Source organism: Acinonyx jubatus, chromosome B4, assembly GCF_027475565.1.
Source record: "Acinonyx jubatus isolate Ajub_Pintada_27869175 chromosome B4, VMU_Ajub_asm_v1.0, whole genome shotgun sequence".
In the NCBI taxonomy this organism is placed as follows: domain Eukaryota; kingdom Metazoa; phylum Chordata; class Mammalia; order Carnivora; family Felidae; genus Acinonyx; species Acinonyx jubatus.
The window spans coordinates 72,190,905-72,209,711 of record NC_069387.1 but is presented as its reverse complement, the minus strand read 5'-3'; the positions used below and the strand labels follow the sequence as shown (position 1 = coordinate 72,209,711).

General features: G+C 40.7%; 1 pseudogene; it reads right to left on the bottom strand.

Annotated features, from left to right (window-relative positions):
* Positions 1–2,158: 2,158 nt before the first annotated feature.
* LOC106969366 (40S ribosomal protein S23-like) lies at positions 2,159–11,632 on the bottom strand (annotated as a pseudogene).
* Positions 11,633–18,807: the final 7,175 nt, after the last annotated feature.

The following is an 18,807-nucleotide window of genomic DNA, read 5'->3' as shown; positions in this document are numbered from 1 at the left end:
CGACTAGATTCAAAGTCAGACAAGAACTTGGCCCTTATCCTTTCCCATAACCATTAGAATAGCATAGTTATGGCTAAATGTAGATAAGCAGTCACGGCACTTGTTCTGCTTATACACTTCAATTTTTTCTGGAAGGTTCTCAAATGGTGAGATATACCTTATAGGAGTTGCTCAATCAAATAAATTTTCCCTTAAGACCCTAGTAGAATATCAAGATATGGCAGAGCAAGGCATATCTGTTAAAAATAGGGTATGAGAGACTTCCCCAACAAAGAATTAAGCATGTTATCCATGCCATTATCTTACAACATCTCTGCTTTTCTTTGCCCATCTTTTTTTCTCTCTCTCTTCCAATTATGTGCAATTTTTCTAACAATGTAGCATAATGGAAGTACATAAACAACAACTTTAACTTAACATAAACAAGTTAAGCTTTAGATTCATCTTCATTTTAGACAGTTAATTTATTGTCAGATTGGTTTCCATACAACACCCAGTGCTCTCCCCAACAGGTGCCCTCCTCAAAGCCCATCACCTATCACCCACTTTCCCATCAAAGCCCATCACCCACTTTCCTGTCTCCCCCACCTCCCATCAACCCTCATTTTGTTCTCAGTATTTAAGTCTCTTATGGTTTGCCTCCCTCCCTCTCTGTAACTTCCCCCCCCCTTCCCATCCCCCATGGATCTCTGTTGGAGAAAACAGAAATTTGCCCTTTTCAAAGGAAGTTCAAGCAATGGGTCATTGATACTTTTTCACTATGGCCCATGGCCATTATTTACTAGTGATGATAAGCCAAAAAAATGTGGGCATCTTCAAACATGTAGATGCCAGTCTTCAAGCCACATACAGCACTACTTCGTATGAATATTTCCACATACAAACAAATTCCCCTGCACGCCATTTGGAATGCTACAAAGCAAGACAGCCTATAATTACACTTCCAATAAATGCAAATGCACAAAATAGTTTCAAAACGGTTGCCACAGATTTCAGCAATATCTTTTGGTTTACCAGATGCATAACTGACTAGCTTGAACTTGACTTGAAAAATCAAAATAAATGCTAAAGACTGGTACGTTTGTAGACGAAAATGCCAACAGCATCACGTGCTACCGATAATTAAGACTACAATAGAAAGTGAAGCCCAAGAAATCAAATTTTTTCACCTCTACTTCCTCCCTTAGTTAATTATAATCATTTCAGGCCATATTGATGTAACCCAAATATCAGCTGGAATCTACTTCCTCCTTGATTCAAACATCCCATGGGTTGTAGAAGACCAAAGTCCTCTCCAAAAGTTCTACACATTTGGGGGCGGGGGGGGGGGGGGGGGGATGGGGGCGGGGAGGAGGAAGCTGTTGTTGGTATGTTTTCAGGGCTTCCTTGCCTCTGAATGCCCGCTTCTGCTTAATTTGTTCATGTGATGGCTCTTCCTGCTTGTGCTCACCCTATCCCACACCACGTGGAATGAGGCCTTTCCCATAATTTTCAATCTGAAAACAAAAAGAAGCCCACAAAGCACAAACACTTATGACAGACTTTACTAAAGGCTGAGGAGTTGGAATCATTTACAACTGCAGAAACGCAAACATTCTCATCACATATAAAACATTCTTGCTCCTAAGGATTCTTCAGTCACCCCGATACCTGGGAATTCTCCCTCGCTGCCCTCACCCTCTGTAGTTACCCAGCATCACAACTGCTTCCTTAGCTACTTTCCTCCCCTCCCCCTCTTTTCCTCTCTCTTCCCAACTTGAGCTCAGCTCTCTGCACGTCTAACATTCAAAAAATTCATACTAAGGCCACCTTAATATATCCAGACCCAATACGGTACTCAACGGAACAAAAGAAGTCTTCAAGGGACAAGATCCATTTTCCTTTGAAGCCAGCCGTGATTGGTCTTGCCATTTCCCCTATCTATGTTACAACCATATTTGTTTAAGTAATTTGGCACAGGATTTGAAAATCTGGAGAAACAAGTTGTTTATGTCTTTGCAAATCATACCCTTTTTAGACTATAAAATTCAAATTAACCCAAGTATTCAAAATAATTCTAGTGAGCCAGGTCTCTCTCTTTTTTTTTTTTTTTTTTTTTTTGGCATGTGATAATTTATTACAGTCATATATTCACCATCAAAACTTACAATCTTAGTCTTTACTTCTTGCCTTTGTATAAAGCCAAAAGAGGCACACTGGCTACTTTGACAACCTTAAAGCAAACTCCAGGAATGTCACCGACAGCACGACCTTTGTGACCAAATCTAGCAACCAGAACTTCATTGCTTTCCTCAATAAAATTCAAACAACCACCATAGGGTAGAAAGGCTGTGATTGTGTTTTTGCCATTCTTGATCAGCTGGACCCTGACATACTTCCTGATGGCAGTATTTGGTGTTTGGTTTCAACCCCCACTTCTTGCAGCACAATTCCCTTTGCATGGGGAGCACCTCCAAAATGGCTGGCCTTCAGGGCTAGGCCCAAATGGGCTTTCTTGTACTGTTGATCATGCCACTTCTGGTCGCATTGGAGGCTACGGAGCTTCTTGGCAGTAGGAAGACTGTGACACTTGCCCCTCCTTCCAGCACCATGGGCCTGAGCAAAAGAGACACCAGGTCTCTTGTTTTGTGTCCAGTTTGGTCGGTCCTAAACTTCTCTACACGGACAGCCATACTGCTCAGTGTCTGGAAGCATGTTCTCTAATACAACTATCTCCACCTGCTACCGAGCCTCTAAGCAAGATGGGCGTGGCCTTAACAGGAGTGAATCGTGGCAGTTAAGAAAAGAACATTTTCTTCCAACCTCCAACTGACTTGTGTTATGTTTCTCTTCCAAATTGTTTTTTTCAGCTTTCTATAGATTATGCAGCAATAATTTGTTTACAAATCTTGTACCCTCATACTGTTGTTTGTATTTTGCAGTCATGTAATAAATGATGGTTAAACAGATAGGGGCAGAATCGTTCATTCTCAAACATCACTGTCTGGAGTCTTACAGATCCTAGTATTCAATTCTCAAATAAGAAGTAAGTCTAAATGATTCCACACTCTCACACACAACAAGTTTTTTCGTGGGATTATTAGCCTAATAATATCACTCGGGGTGAGTACACTTTGGGAAAAAAAAAAGGAAGGAAGAAGTATTTTTGCTAAAGAGGAAAAGAGTTCCCCGGTTTACCTTTTTTCTTCATCTAGCTAAAGCCATATTTCTGGCTAGAGGTGTCTCTTACTCACCTTTTTATTCAATTCATGGTTTAGAGATGTCCTGGGGGCAGGGATGATTGCTGAAGGCTCATTCTATCCAGCCCTATGATTCATTGATCCTATGAGTCCACAGTTTGTAATTATAACATAATGGAAGATATTATTTTATGAAAGGAGAAGCTATAACTTGCCCAAAAAAGGAATACATATTATAGTAAATATAAGAGGAATTAGAACACAAGTTAAAAGCGCTTTCCTTTTGTATGAACAAGATTTGAGGGAGTCATTTTAGATGGGAAAAAGACAGACCTAAAGTTTAATTTATTATTTAACATATTTGTTTTATTCTTCATGAATAAATTATCTTAAATTATGTGGGTTTTGCTCTTAGGAAATTAAGGTTTTGAATAAAAGGGTTTAAATATTTTAACATTAATTAAAATGTATTTTTACTTATTTACTTTAGTTCCTTAAGAAATGTTTTTATTTTAAATTTCCTTTTATTGCTGATATACTTCCACTTAATTAACAAAAAATTGAATTATTACTATAATATAAACACAAGCACTAAAAAAAAAAAAAAATAAGCGATTTGCCAACAGGATTAGTAGCTACATTTAAAACGCAGATCCTTTATGAACCGACTGACTTACAGTAATTGTGCTGTATTTTTCCATTACAGACAAGAGCATTTTGGACTATCTTATGAATTCAGAGTCCAGGGAATTCCAATGAGATAATGTCATTGACCTTGAGTACAAATAATCAGTGGTGAATACTGTAATACGATAATGTGAAAGTTGCAAGGAGCTCATTCTCAGACTCTACCAGAAAACCTGCTAAATCAACAATAGGATGAGACACAGTGTGAACTAAGAGGGCAGAACTTTAAGGCATGTTACTTAAAATAGAAAGGCTTCTAAATATCGGGGAGATTAAGTGTGAGCACTCGCGATTAACTGCTATTAAATTAGTTCGGCACGTGAGCATCTATCATGTATCTATCAACCCTGCGTCACTTAAAATGGCGAAAGGGAAATATCAACTTTCAGCTCAGTGGTTCTCATTCGGCTGTTCCTTCTGCCTACTGTATCATTCAAGTCAACTAGTTTTCCCACTCTTCTAAAAGCATGCAGCTTCATCAGAAATGCGCCTATTTCTGCACACTCCACCGTGACTAAGAGACAAATGCTGACTCTTTAAAGGGGCAATGCCATCAGAGAAAAGGATTATCTGAGCCACACTATGCATGTTTACACCCACAGGCTGCCAAAAAAACTCCTTCATATTTGTTAGAAATGCAATTGTAATTAGGGAGAGCAGAAGAAAATCAACCTCAGTTTGCTAACTGACCTGAGGCATCTAATTTATGTACATGTTCATTTTGTTAAAACATGCAAGCAAAGAGCTATCGGAGGCCATATGCCATTCGTTATGAAAAGCACATTCCTTTAGTCTTTGTAACAAAAGCCATATGGCTTTCCGAAAGTTAATTATATCATAAATATGCTGTAATAGTGGGGAGTGTGGTCTAGCAATTGCTGGAAAAAACTTTGAGACCTGGCTTTGAGTCAATTTCTCAATGGATTCCATTCAGAACCTTGAGGAAGTGACATGGCCATCGTGCCTCAGTTTCTCAATATTCAAAGGGAAGATCATAATAATATTATGAGAGAATAATATTATGAGAGAATATTATGAGAACCTAAATGAGAGAAGAAAAGAGAAATGTTTTCCTACTTAAAGGTAAAATAATGTTTCAAACTATAATTCAGGTCAGTAAAACAGTAAAACAGTAAAAGATTTTTTAGAAATAGTAACGAGTTCATCAAAATAGTCTCTTCCTCCTTCTAATGCTCTTTCCCACCATTGCCAGGGTAACTTTCTAAAACACAAATCAGATTGTTTAACTCCACTATTATATGTTACTTATAAAATAGCACTTGAATTCTATAAATGGCCCTTTATAGTCTCCCCCAGCCTGCTTTGCAGACTCATCTCCCTGCCCTGACACACAGGCATACACACCAGTCCCTAGACAGATATTTCTCATTTACATCTCTGTCTATTTCAAAGTCTGCTCCCTCGGCCAAGGATGCCCCACCTCTTCTTCACTTAACTCCTAAGCATGTGTCAAGACCCAGACCGTCATCTGCCCCATAATGAGGTCTTTGACTTCCTCGGGCCATCAGTAGTTCCCTGCTCTGTGCTACAACAGCACTTGCTGCATACTTTCTTAAGCACTTATCACATTGTGCAGTCATTATTGGTAAGTATATTCCTTTCTCCTCCACCATAACTGGGCTCCTGAAGTGGAGAGTCTACGGCCTGGCAAATAAATAGAAGGTGCTCAACAAATAGTAGTTTATTGTCCATTCTTTAAAAATAGAGGTAACCAGCTATTTGACCCCAGGGGTCTAGTTTTTAACTAATTTCCATGTTCACTTCAACCTCTCAGGTCTCCCTCCATCTGGAACATTTTCTAATAATCAGAAAATGACCCCATGGGACTTGTAATATTTTTAACTACCAATGACAGACTCTTCCACTGTGCTATCCTTTTGGTGCAAGAAAATGAAATGATTTTAGAACGTTTTTAAGCAAGGATTAAAGCCAAACATTTTCTGGTTAAACTTCAGCTAACCAAAAAAATTAAGTGAAACACAAGTCATCATTCCTGAAGCATTTTAGTTAATCATGGTTTCATGGAAACTTAATCCAGCACAGAGGCTGAACTGAAACCAGAGAGCCAACAGGTCCAACAGATAATCACATCTCCATGTGACATAACCAAACTGGGTAGAGTTGTGCATGGAGTAATAGTAATGACTGTAAGTTGTCTAACATTAAATTCTCATCTTAGTGATAGAGAACATTGCTCTAATGGCCTAATTTGATGTTTTAAAAATTTTGTTTGATTATGCTTCTGGTTTACACTTTGAGACAGAAAAACCTCACTCTGATTCCACAGGATTTGGATTTTGTAAAAAGTAGGTGTCCAAAGAATTTTCTTTCAGAAACTAAATCATCTCCACATGTGCTAAGAGTACAAAAAAAAAAAAAAAAAAAGAAAAGAAAAGAAAAAAGAAAGAACATTTATGTCTATGATACATACACGTAACTTGGAACAAAACCAGAAGAATGTCTGAAAGTCAAAGAGGAGAAAGGGCAAAGAGTTTGACTTACAAATTTGTTGGAAGCTATTTTATAGGAAACAAGTTTTAAGACCTGATTTAAGGGCAAGGCAACAGGGAAATAATAATAATAATAATAAAGGCAAGAGGGAATCACTGATATAGTTGAGATCCTAAACTTTAATTTCCTCAAAATAGTTTCCAGATGGTTAAGAATGTCTTTCTATGTACAGTATTTTCAGGAGCTAAATAAAAAGTTATACATTTGCCTACATGGTAATTTTTTAGGAAAATGGCACATTCATTTTAAATTGTCACTGCTGATACCAACCCTTTGATGTTGGAGCCACCTGCCTGGGGGCCAGCAGCATACTCTAACTTTATCAGAATGTCAGAAACTGTCACAAGGACTTGGGCCCTAAGAGACAGGGCTGTGCGTCATAGGTATGTAGCAATTCTGTACTTTGATGTCTACTTTCCTTCCAGAAGGAGAGTACTAACCAAACGTCTCAAGGTTTTCTCCTTTCTTCCTTCCGCATCTATAGAACGCAAGTCATGGAATGATTATAGGGGAGAAGTAAGAAAAAGATTGAAGAGGGAAAGAAGGTGGCATTTCTTGATTCTCCTTTTCATCTTAGTGGAAAAATACCCACACTGGGACTCAGAAGACTGGAAGCTCATCCTCAAGTCCACCTCTTTGCTGAATTAATGAATTTCTCTGTACTTTACTTTCTCTGTCAGCCTTCTATTTTCTTATTAGAAACACTAACAGTATGAATAACCCTAGTAACTACATGTGAATTTCTTAGGAGTCTATTATATAAACACAATGGCTTTCAAAGTATCATTTGGTAATTACCAAGCCATGCATTCATTCATTCATTCATACAGCTACTTTTGAATGCCTACTATACATCAGACACTGGTTGCTAAAATTTAATGGTAAGCAAAACACAGTACCTTTCCTCGTGGAGTTTAAAGTCTAATTCGGAAGACACGGACTGATCAAATAATCACACACACTGAGAATCACAAGCTGGCATGTATATAATTACAACACACTCTTACCATGATCCAAAAAATACTGTATTTTAACGATTGAATATACCTGTTTGTTCTCCAATTTGTTTATCAGTTAACTTTAATCATCAAGTGAGTCTTGGAAAATACTTTCCTGATACAGTGCGTAACTTACCAATTCAGGCTTTTAGGTAATGGTTAGAATTGAGGTTTTCAGGTGGAATTGGGCCTTCATTCACTAAAACAGAAGAAATGCTGGTATAAATTTAAAACCATAAGATAGGAAGCCGGGACCTAAAGGAACTTCCAGCATAATTACAGAAAAGCCATCTTTCAGTCTTTATAATAAAGAGTCCTACGTCTGTGGTGATAGTGGCAGCCTACACATCCTATGTGCCAAGGTACAATTCTAAGCACTTTATAAATATTAAGTCATTAATCACTGCAACAGCCCTCTGAGGTAGGTATTGGTAGTGGCGGTACTGTTATCCTCATTCTACAGGTAAAGAAACTGAGGCACAGAGGGATTAAATACCTTACCTGCTGTCACACAGCCAGTAAGTGGGTCAAACTACAAACCTAGTCTGTGCTCTTAACCACCATGTTGTACCACCTCTTGTTCATATAGTCGGTCTGCTGAAACATGTTAAAAACTGAGTTTTTGGGATTCAATATTCTAATATGTTCAAAACCTCTCTCTGACCCCTCACTGTTCGTCTTGTGACTTTATCCTTCTCACATAAAGAATAAATTCCACTTGGTAACTCCCGGTGGGAGTTGCATGTAAAACAAAGCAAAACAAAACTTTCAATTCCTTTCAGTCAGAAATTTGATCTACTAGGATAAAAAGAAAAAGGAGAGGATTTTCTAATTACTTTTTGAAAACACGAGGCTCAGTTGCTCGTGTTTTAGCAAAATGTCTTCTCCCATTATTATTGCACAGTGAGCTGTTTATAGGTTTGATAGCAAGTTCTACCCTGAAGGAAATGTTTCTCCTAAAATCTCATACAATACAGTGTGAAATGGTGCCGTTTATCTAAACTTGAGACTCTACGATAAGGTGGACAAGCCACCCCTGAACTGACCAGGTTCTATCTCCATATAATTTTGAGGCTAGAAATGCATCTACAGCATTTAATGCTGACAACTACAGCATTTTCATCTCAAATCATGCTGCTTCCCAGGCTTCAGTCATGCCAGAAGACTTCAAGAGCAAAAGCAAAAAAGAGCAAAGCAAAGGAGACGTGCTCTGACAAGTTGGTGTGGAATGCCTTTTGACTTTTTCTTCTGGTGCAAAGATTCTCCGGGGGATGAAGATTAAGCAATCATCAGAAATGAGCCTCCTCATTTGACTCCTCATATGACTAGAGAATTAGCACAGAGACTATTTTCTGAACTTAAAACATCAGAAGCCCATATTGAAATAAAGAATTACTATAAACAACTCACCATTGTTAAGCTTGATACTGCTTACAAGACAAAACAGGAATCTTCTGGGCAACTGCCATCAAGATGTGTTGGGAACAGGAGTTTTACTACCGCACAGAACATCGAGAACATAAAAATTGTGTATAGCTGTTATATGTAAACAGCTAAAACAAAAATAACACTAGAATTTATAAAAGCACTTTTCCTCTCAGCAGATATTACCTGCTGGGTCCATGAAATACATCGAGTGCTGTGATTATTCCTTATTTTGTAAATGGGAGTTGGGAGGAAGAGTTTAGCTCTAAAATGACAAGTTAATACTTTAAGAAAAAAGACTATACCAGAATATGTGGGTACACAGTCATCCCTTAACAGAACTCCAACTTGAATCTCCTAAACCTGTCATGAAAATGTTAGCTTTAAGCAGGTGCGTCTTTCTCAGGAATGGGAGGGAATCAAGCTAAATAATTGGTGATTGGCTGCCAGGAAGCAATATGTAAATGAGGAGGATAAAGGCCGGTTGGGGGCAGGAAGCTCTCCGCTACTCGGCCCCAGAATCACATTAAAAATACGTGCCTTCAGACTACCCTCCACCCCCTTCACCCAACTCTTTAGTCCCATAAATAAATTAGAATGCTCTGAGCAAGATACACCCAGCAAGGGACACCCCCCTTTCAGACAAAAACTAAGCTTTGTCCGCTTGCCCAAGATGGCCTAGATCTTAGAGCTAAGATACGGAGGTGGGAACAACAGGAAGGAATGGTTAAACTCCGCTTTCTCAGCTAGAAGGGGATAGGAATGATGTAGGAAATAAAGGGATCTCCCAGAGCTGCTTTTTCTGTTTCGGCCTCCTGTAACTAAGCTTAGGGGTCTTCAAACATAGAAACCTAGTAACTAGGTTTCAGTCTAAAGAAGAAAATTATTTAGACTGAAATGCAGTCAACCATAGCATTGTATGATGAAGAATCCAGTGAGCCAGACCTCTGTCTATTAACAAAAGACCTAGGAAGTGATGCAAAATAAATGAAAGTTGTCTTTAGAGGAACTTAACAATTGTCTGGGAACTGCCCATGACACAGCCATGAAGATTTTCAAAGTAACAAACGATAAACGCAAGCTCATATAGCTCCAAATGGATAATAAATCACAGCCAATGTCTATCAACTGCCAGGCACTTTACATATATTTTATCCCCCATTTCACAGATGAACAAACAGAGACTCACAGGATTTATTGGCCTTGCCCAAGGTTATATACAGGTTGGCTACATATCCTATTCTGTCTCTATCATCACTCACTGCCCATAGATAACAGTGTGTTATCTAAACACAGTGAAATAATGTGTTTAAAGTGAAACGCTCTGACTTGCATTTCATTGGTCATCAAGAGATACGCCAAATGGAGAGTAGAAAGGTAAAGATGTCTAGCTGGGTGGTGGACAAACTGCTAGAGACAAGTAAGTAAATAAATAAATTTATTTCTAAAAATAGCTGCTATGTTAGGTCCATACAACTTAAGGGCTTTGTGCGCTCACTTCTGTGTGACTTCACACCATGGTATGAGCACATACTTCACGAAGACTGCTCTTGTTCTAATTATGGAAATGACGGAGCCGATCAAATTACCCACAGCATATCTTGCATTACACCAAAGAAATGATTGTGACAAAGGGCTTTGATTTGATGATTGAAAGTCGCCAGCCATTTGTACAGGCCTTTGAAGGGAAGGAAGGGTCACCTGATGATAAAACATAAACAAGGGCAGTAGAAGGTTGTTTAACCTTTAACACCACTGTTGTGGTCATGGTTGTTTTATCCTTGGTTACTGCTGCCTAGTTTAAAGAAAAACTCTTAGGAAAAGGAGCTATGTTAATCCTCTGTTAACGCTGGACAGAAATACTGATTTCTTTGATGATTTTTTTATAGATATTATTGTTAGGTGTCTGATTTGTATCATACTTGCTAGATTTTTTTTTTATTTTATTTATTTATTGAGAGAGAGAGAGAGAGAGAGCATGGGAGGGGCAGAGAGAGAGAAGGAGAGGGAGAATCCCAAGCAGGCTCTGTGCCGTTAGAGCAGAGCCCAATGCGGGGCTCAAACTCACTACCCGTGAGATCATGACCTGAGCTAAAATCAAGAGTCAGACGCTTAACCAATGGAGCCATTCAGGCACCCCATACATGCTATATTTTAAGATAAATACTTTGCCCAATTAAAAAGGATTGGGGGAGAGGGACAAATGTGGCCTGATGTTGATAATCTGATTGGTTCATTCCCTGTGTCCTAGCTCCTGGGAATACCACCAGAAGATTCGGACTCTTTGCCCATCTCCTCAGATTCGTGGCTTGCTGTGGGTGGTGTGGTTAGTAAAACACCAAGGTGGGGGAGCCCCCAATCACTGCTGAAGCAGAAATCCTTGGCACTTTTGCAAGGGGAAAGAATGAGACTCCTCCTAGGTTGCCTGGGGGCAGGGAATAGAAAAACCAGTAGCCAAATGGACACGGCACACATTCTTGTCATTTCGTGTCCCAGATAGTAATTATGATATGTGTGATAATAAGATTTTCTGCTCCACAGTTATTTTTACTTCCAGGTAGATCGTGCTCACTAAATAGTCAACTGATTCATTTTCTTGGGCAATGCCCATTAATTCTTGACACTCTCCATCCTGCCCAATACCCCTCCATGTACACAAACACATGCCATAGGGTGAGAAAGCAAAAGTACTAACGTGTCCACATAACAACAGTATACCTTCAAAGATGTTGGAGTTTCGATGGTAGAGTCATAAATGACCCTCCTAACAGTGCTGAAGTTCAAGTACATGGAGGGACACTGAGAAGTCATGGTTCCAGATATGTTTTTTTCCTCTAGTTAGCCTAAGTTATGGCAAAGAAAGATAAATAAATACGTGAAATAAATTTCTATCAGCCCGTCATTTACTGAGCAACCCGTACTGAACTGCATAAAAACAGCATAATGGTTAAACCCTGAGCAGTTAGCGTGCATTTCCCAAGTCAGGCTTCCTTCCTCTCCCTGCTGACAGGCACTGTATTCTCTCCCACCCTCCCCTCAAAAAGTGTTCACAAGAAAGGAGCCTAAAGACACAAAATGACTAATGAGGCTGTAAGTGCGCCCTTGTTTAGAATAAAGAGCTGCAGGTCTCTGCAGCTAAAAGGACAGGGACAGGGGAAAGGTCTGCTTGGAGCCTCTGAAATTATGCCTGCCTCACCCAAGGATTCACACACATTCTTGAATTGGCTCCGAATTGGCTCTTGAATTGGCCAAATGCCAAAAGAACCAACTATCAGCTCATTGCTTACGTTTCACTGACATCCGTTCCACCAATATGTATTTATTGGTTGCTGTGGCAGCATGTTTATTTGCTCTGATTTCAGCAGTTAAAGGAGACTATGGGGGTAATGTCCTTAACCAAGAAATGTTGGCTGTGTCTACCTCCCTGGAGCCCTGGGCTCCCTTGCCTATAGCTTCAGATGCTGGGCCTCTTTTTCTGTTGGCGTTTCCACTAAAGCTGGAAACACTGACCTGAAGAATTCTTCTCCTTAATCTCTCTTTTATCAACAGCTACTCTGGAGGAGGCAGGAGAGCACCATGATGTCAGCAGGATGCTGATAGGGAGCACCTTCCTGGCACCTCCTACCCCCCCCCCCCCCCCACTCACCAATACCCCCAGATAAGAGAAATGCTGCTTCCATGCAAGCAAAACCCAGCACAGAACTTGCCAGGTTAGGTTTATGTGGGAACATACTTATGCCATGTGATCACCATCTTCTCCCGTCCCCTCTCCAAACCTTCTCTTCCTGGTCCCTCAGCACAGGAAGTGTCTGTACCTGCCACAGTGACTGATGGCATGGGCTTGGGAGACAAATACCGAGTTCAAATCCCAACTCCATTTGCTCCATATGAAATATTGGCAAGCTTCCTAATTGCTCTGAACCCCACCTTTTTCATCCATAAAATGGAGATGATCACTACTTTGCAGACTGATATGAGGATGAAATGGAATAATGCATGCAAAGCAGTATGCCAGGTATATAATAAAGCACTCCATAAATGGTAGCTAGTATTATAAATGGAACCACCATATATGTAATTGCTCAAATGAAGTGGGTACCTTAGACAGCATTCCTCCTTTTCTTTGTAACCTGACTTTATGTCCAATTAACTCCACCTCCTAAATACAGTTAAAATCCATTTCCACCTCCCCATCCCTGCTGCAATAGCTAAATGTCTTTTCTACTATCATAACCCTTTAACTTGTATATTCAACCTCTTCCTAATCCAACCATACTGCACACTAAATTTTCCAAAATGGAAATGTGCTCTTGACATTGCCTGTATTAAGGTCCAGGCTCCACACATTACCCTCAGGATGCAATCCCAATTCCTCAGGGCAGCATTCAGAGCTAGGACCACACCTCACCACCCCTCACTACTCACCACATGTTCTGTCCTCACAGAACAATTTGTACTTCTTACAATGGCCTCATGTCCAAGTGCCTTTGAACATACTGATCTCTATACATGTTCCTGTCTTCACATAATGGACTCCCAGGTATCCTCCAAGATTCAGTGCCCAGAGTCCTTTTCCAACTGCCTTCCTGACTCTCGCTCACATATTAAACTATTTTATTTTCTGTTGCCTTGTCTCCTTGTGTTTAGGACTCAGTTTCTGGAGGTGAGAAACTATTTCTCCTGCTGCATCTGAATCGCAAGTAACACGGATGCTGAATCAATTCATCCAGCAGACATTTAATGGGCACCCAGTCTGGGCCAAGCACTGAGGTAGGTGCTAGACACATGCTTGCTCTCCATCACCACACGGTCCCCTGTGGTTTTGTGATCCTTGGTGCCATGGGGAAGTGTGAGCAGGATTTGACTACCTAAGATGTTCTCTCTTCAAAACTCCCACTCAAACCTCAAGAGCTGCCCATTAGTAGATACACACACTCATCCATAAATGCCACCTAAATTTATTCTCACAAAAGCCTTATAAGATATTACCTAAGTTGTGCAAATAAGAAAGCTCTGGGAGATTTAATGCCTCGTCCAGTGTCAACCAGCTGGTGGCTGGCACACCCAGGTATTAGGGAAGGCAGCTTTGCCTAGCGGTTATGAGCTAGCTTTTGGAGACCAACCTGGGTTCAAACCCCAGCCTTTCCACATATGAGCTGTGTGGTCTTACAGAAACTATTTCCTCTTTGCACCTGAATTTCCGCTCTTGGAAAGAGGGAGCAATAATACGTATCTACTTCACAAGGTTGTGTGAAGTCCAAATTAAAAGCTGAATACAAGCTTTTCGTCCCAGAGCCTGGTAGGATCCCCCAGGGTGACCCAAAATCACTTCAAAGCCCATATTCTTAGTCATTCCATGGTTCTTACTTTCCGAAGAAGGATTGGGACTGATAGGAGAAAAGTAGATTCTATCTGAAGGTGCACAGGGACCCTGAGGCCCAAACACAATGCCCTTGTTTCCAGTAATCAAGGACACTGAGAAAATTGCCTGTATGCCAACGACATTATAGATATTTCCTAGAGAATTCAGATCTTGTCAGCCAGCAAATAATGAGGCTTTGTGAAGGGGGGAAAGTCCTTTGAAAAGTGCAAATGGGCAGGATTGTTTTCATTACTAACAGTCTGGGTGGGGGCCCTCTGTAACTCCAGGGAACTTCTCAGGTTATCTAAAAATCAATTCCTTCTTCTGTCACTTCTTTGGGTAGTATGACCATGACTTTTTTATTCACTTGAATACCCACTAAAATTAGTGTGTTGTTAATTCTCTTAGGTAGAGTATTTTGGTCTCATTTTGTAAAAATAACATGATCTACTTGTAGGAGTGGTATAACGGAATAAAATTGTTTTACTGTTTATTGTAATTTTAAAACTATACACAATTATAATAATATTACCCAATTATTAAGCTCATACTATGTGCTAGGTACTGGGGATCTTTTAAAAATATATTATTTCATGTATTAGAAGAACACAGTGAGATAGCTGAGGTTTAGTGGGGTTAAACTCCTTGCCTCAGGTCACATGCTGTGAGTGGCAGAGCAGGAAATCAAACCTCTCAGAAGCCAAGTTATCTTCAGCCATTCTGTACAAAGCGCCTAATGCACAGTAGGTCGTGAACTATCAGGAAACCAAGATAAGTACCATACCTCCCCTGTCCTAAAGGGACTTACCACGTAGCTCCAACTTAAATCTTGTTTTGGACAAAAGAAGGGATAAATAAACACCTTGGTAGACTCATTGGAATAGTCAGCCTAAATCAAACAATGTGCATAGGAGGGTAAATAATTGTTGAAATGAAGTATAAAGGCAGGAGGAGAGGAAAGTAGAGCTGGGAAATGAGGAAAGTGCTATCATGAAAAAATGCTATCTGAGATCACGAGGCCTCCATAAGCTGGTCTTAGCTCTCAACTTCAGCATCCTTTGCTAGTCTCATTAGAATTTCCATTCTATTTATAATTTTGACCTAAGTCCCAGCACCTGCTGTGACTTTATCTCGTAATCAGAGTAAGAGGATCTGGCTTGCCTCTCCCTCTCTGTCTCTCTCTCTGTCTCTCTCTCTCTCTCTGTTTGCAACATTGTTCCCTTTTAAACATTTCTTTTCCCATGATCTGCCTCTTACCCTTGGCGTAGTATGACTGTCACAGGAGCCTTGGTCCACGAGCTCATACCTCACTGAGTCTGAGCCATGGAAACATTCCAGATGAGGGTGAGAAATGACAGAAAGCTCCTGGCTCCAGCAGGGACAACGCAACCTCAAATCAGACTGTGTCTTTTGGATTGGGAAATCATATCATTTTGTGAAACTGCACCTAAAAATCATGTTTTGTATTAAAACCAAGTTTTTACTGGGGCACCTGGGTGGCTCAGTCGGTTAAGCATCTGACTTCAGCTCAGGTCCATGATCTCATGGCTTGTGGGTTCGAGCCCTGTGTTGGACTCTGTGCTGACAGCTCAGAGCCTCAAGCCTGTTTCAGATTCTGTGTCTCCCTCTCTCTCTGCCCCTCCCCTACTTGTGCTCTCTCTCTCTCTCTCAAAAATAAACATTAAAAAAATTTTAAAAAAACAAGTTTTCACTAAACATTAGAGTCTTTTATTTGGCACACTTGAAGTGTTCAGTCTTAGGATTACATTTACTTTTGAGTGGGCTTAACAAACTTTCACTTTATTGTTATTTCTTGTGTCTCGTGTTGATGGACTATTCAAACGTGATAATAACAACCTGAAAATGGTCAGTATGAATATACAGATAATAACACTTGTGCATAAACCTGTATAACTCATTCAAGATTTAAATCATTGCATTATTTTGTTCTATTATCTCTTCCTGGTTTTGTGAGGCTTTGAATTGTAGAGCTTAAAAGTCACACACTAGCAACTTAGACACAACTGTACAACTGCTTGAGGCTTGTGTATATCTGCCTATAGACACAGCTTTTAGGCAGTCCTATTCCTCTTTTCAGCGTAGCCTCAAGCTGTAGAATGTGCCAGAAGCCATTTCTCAATAATGCAAATCTGGCCAGCCCCTTGCTCAGTCAGAAGCTCCCTATCAATTACAGAATCAAGTTCAAGCACTGTAAGAAGGATGAAGGGCTGCCACAGTGTTTTGGCCTGGGTTTCACCGGCTTCCCCAGCCGCCCCACGCACCTCACGATTTCCAGCCTCGTGGAATGGCTCATCTTAACCTCCTACATAAACTCTTGTTCATCTCTATGCCCTTTGCCCAGACTACCCCTCAGCTTACAGAGGCTGCTCCTGTCTATAGCCCTCCAGGTAAACCTTTCGATTTGTCCTAAAACCAAATGCAAACATCAGTGTCTCTGAGATGGCTCTCTGTCACTCCATCCCCCACATACTTCTTCTGGGATCACACCACCCTCTCTGCCCCATTTTATGAGTTTGTACATTGTGCTTTCCATACCAGCTGATATGGCTGCCTCTCCCCTACACCTGCACCCCCTATGAGCATGATTATTTCTTCCCCAGCCCCAGTGCTTCTCAATCAACAAAGTAGATTCTTAGCTAATCTTTGTTGAATAAACAAATGAACAAAACAGGTGAAATTGATCTTTCATATTCTTGCACCCTTCCCCATCCCCAGCTGCCCTTTCTCAGCCTTCCTTCCAAGCTCCCCTTCCCCTGCCCTGACTTCCCTGCCATTGTCAATCCCTTCTCTCAGTGCCTAGCTGTCTGTTTTGTTCCATCCATCAATATCAAGACCTGCTCTCATTAAAGGTTTTGATAAATTCATCACATTGACCATGCCAACTCTGACATGTGTTTTGTTTTGTTTTTTTATTTGCTGAGTGTTAAAAATCTTCAGCCAAAGTAATGAATCTCTAATTGTAGGATTTTAGCCTGGTCGGAGGCTGTCCCTGCACCCACGCCATGGCATTTTGTGTAGAAGTCGCCTTTTCATGATTGTTAGAGGTGCCGGAATCTCTATAAACTCTTGGCTATGTGATCTGGACCCTAGAAAATCAGCCTGCTTCAAACTGAATGGCCCAGCCATTCTCCTAGACCTATCAAATTATTGAGACTACTTGAAAAAACAGAGTTTTGGGGCGCTTGGGTGGCTCAGTCGGTTAAGCAGCTGACTTCGACTCAGGTCATGATCTCGCGGTCCGTGAGTTTGAGCCCCGCATCAGGCTCTGTGCTGACAGCTCAGAGCCTGGAGCCTGTTTCAGATTCTGTGTCTCCCTCTCTCTGACCCTCCCCCATTCATGTGCTGTCTCTCTCTGTCTCAAAAATAAATAAACATTAAAAAAAATTTTTTTTAAAAAGAAAAAATAGAGTTTTCAGGTTTTTTAATAAGTCCCCTCTCATGTAAAATATAAGGAAGGTTTTACCTACTAAAAAAAATTAAACTCAGAAGATCTTATTTAAACTCTAATTCATTTCATCTTCTTCTTTGGCCAGCTATTTAAGACATAGTTATTGCCTAATGGGGACAGGGAAATAGAATCACTAAAACCCCAGTGAGAGCTGAGCAGAGGAAAAACTTTCCCAATTGTCTCTGAGTAGATATAACAAGTTAAAGGGTAAGATGAGCTCAGAAGAATACCAGAGTTCAATATACATCCAGCTCACTTTCCTAGGAATTCTGAAAGCACCCTCTGTTTTGTGAGAGACCTTTTAGGATCGTAATGGATGGATGGTGAGTTCTATCATGCCTGTACATCAAAAGAAGGCATAATCTAGATGGAAGTGACCCACACTCCCTAATTGTACATTGGGACACTTGCACTATAAATAGGATTCTGTCTGTCACACTGTTCCCTTGCCAGAATGGCCCCTTGGACCAAGGCCATCCTACTGATGCAGAGAAGCCAATTACAAATCATCTGGCAACATAGATCCTGAAGTCACCTCCTCCACAGACTGAGTCTACAGCTACATATGGAACAGTCTCCTCTTAAAAATCCCTCAAGGCTGGCTGAGTGATGATTATACATTGGGTAAATGAGAAGAAAACTGGGTGAGAGAGGCTGAGACACAGTCTCACCATAAATCCTGTCCCTGGCACTGGGACCCACACTTGGATGGGAACTCAAAACCCAGAGCTTCTCCCTGAGGAGCAAAGGGCTCAAACCCCACATCATGAATCCCAGCTTTGAAGACACACACTTGAGAGATGAACCTCCAAAAAAAAAAATCTAATTTTGAAAATCAGAGGGGCTCATGTCCCAAGACCCACAAAACAGTAGTGATCTGAGAAAGGGCTCTTAAAAAGGGCCCACATCCCCACCAGGCCCTGAGGTGGCCGTGGCTCCCAGACAAAGTGAGGGAGGCTCACCTGCTTCTATTAAAGACACTGCCTGAGAAACTGGTGTCTGATTGAGCATACGCATTCAGGAAACCACTGGAATGTTCTCCAGGGACGGACACTGGCAGGTGCCATCTTTGTGCTCCCTTTGCTGTGCTCCAGAGCAACCGTGTCTCCCAAGAGGGACCCTTTACATGCATCTAGGGCCCTGATTTTTGCAGCT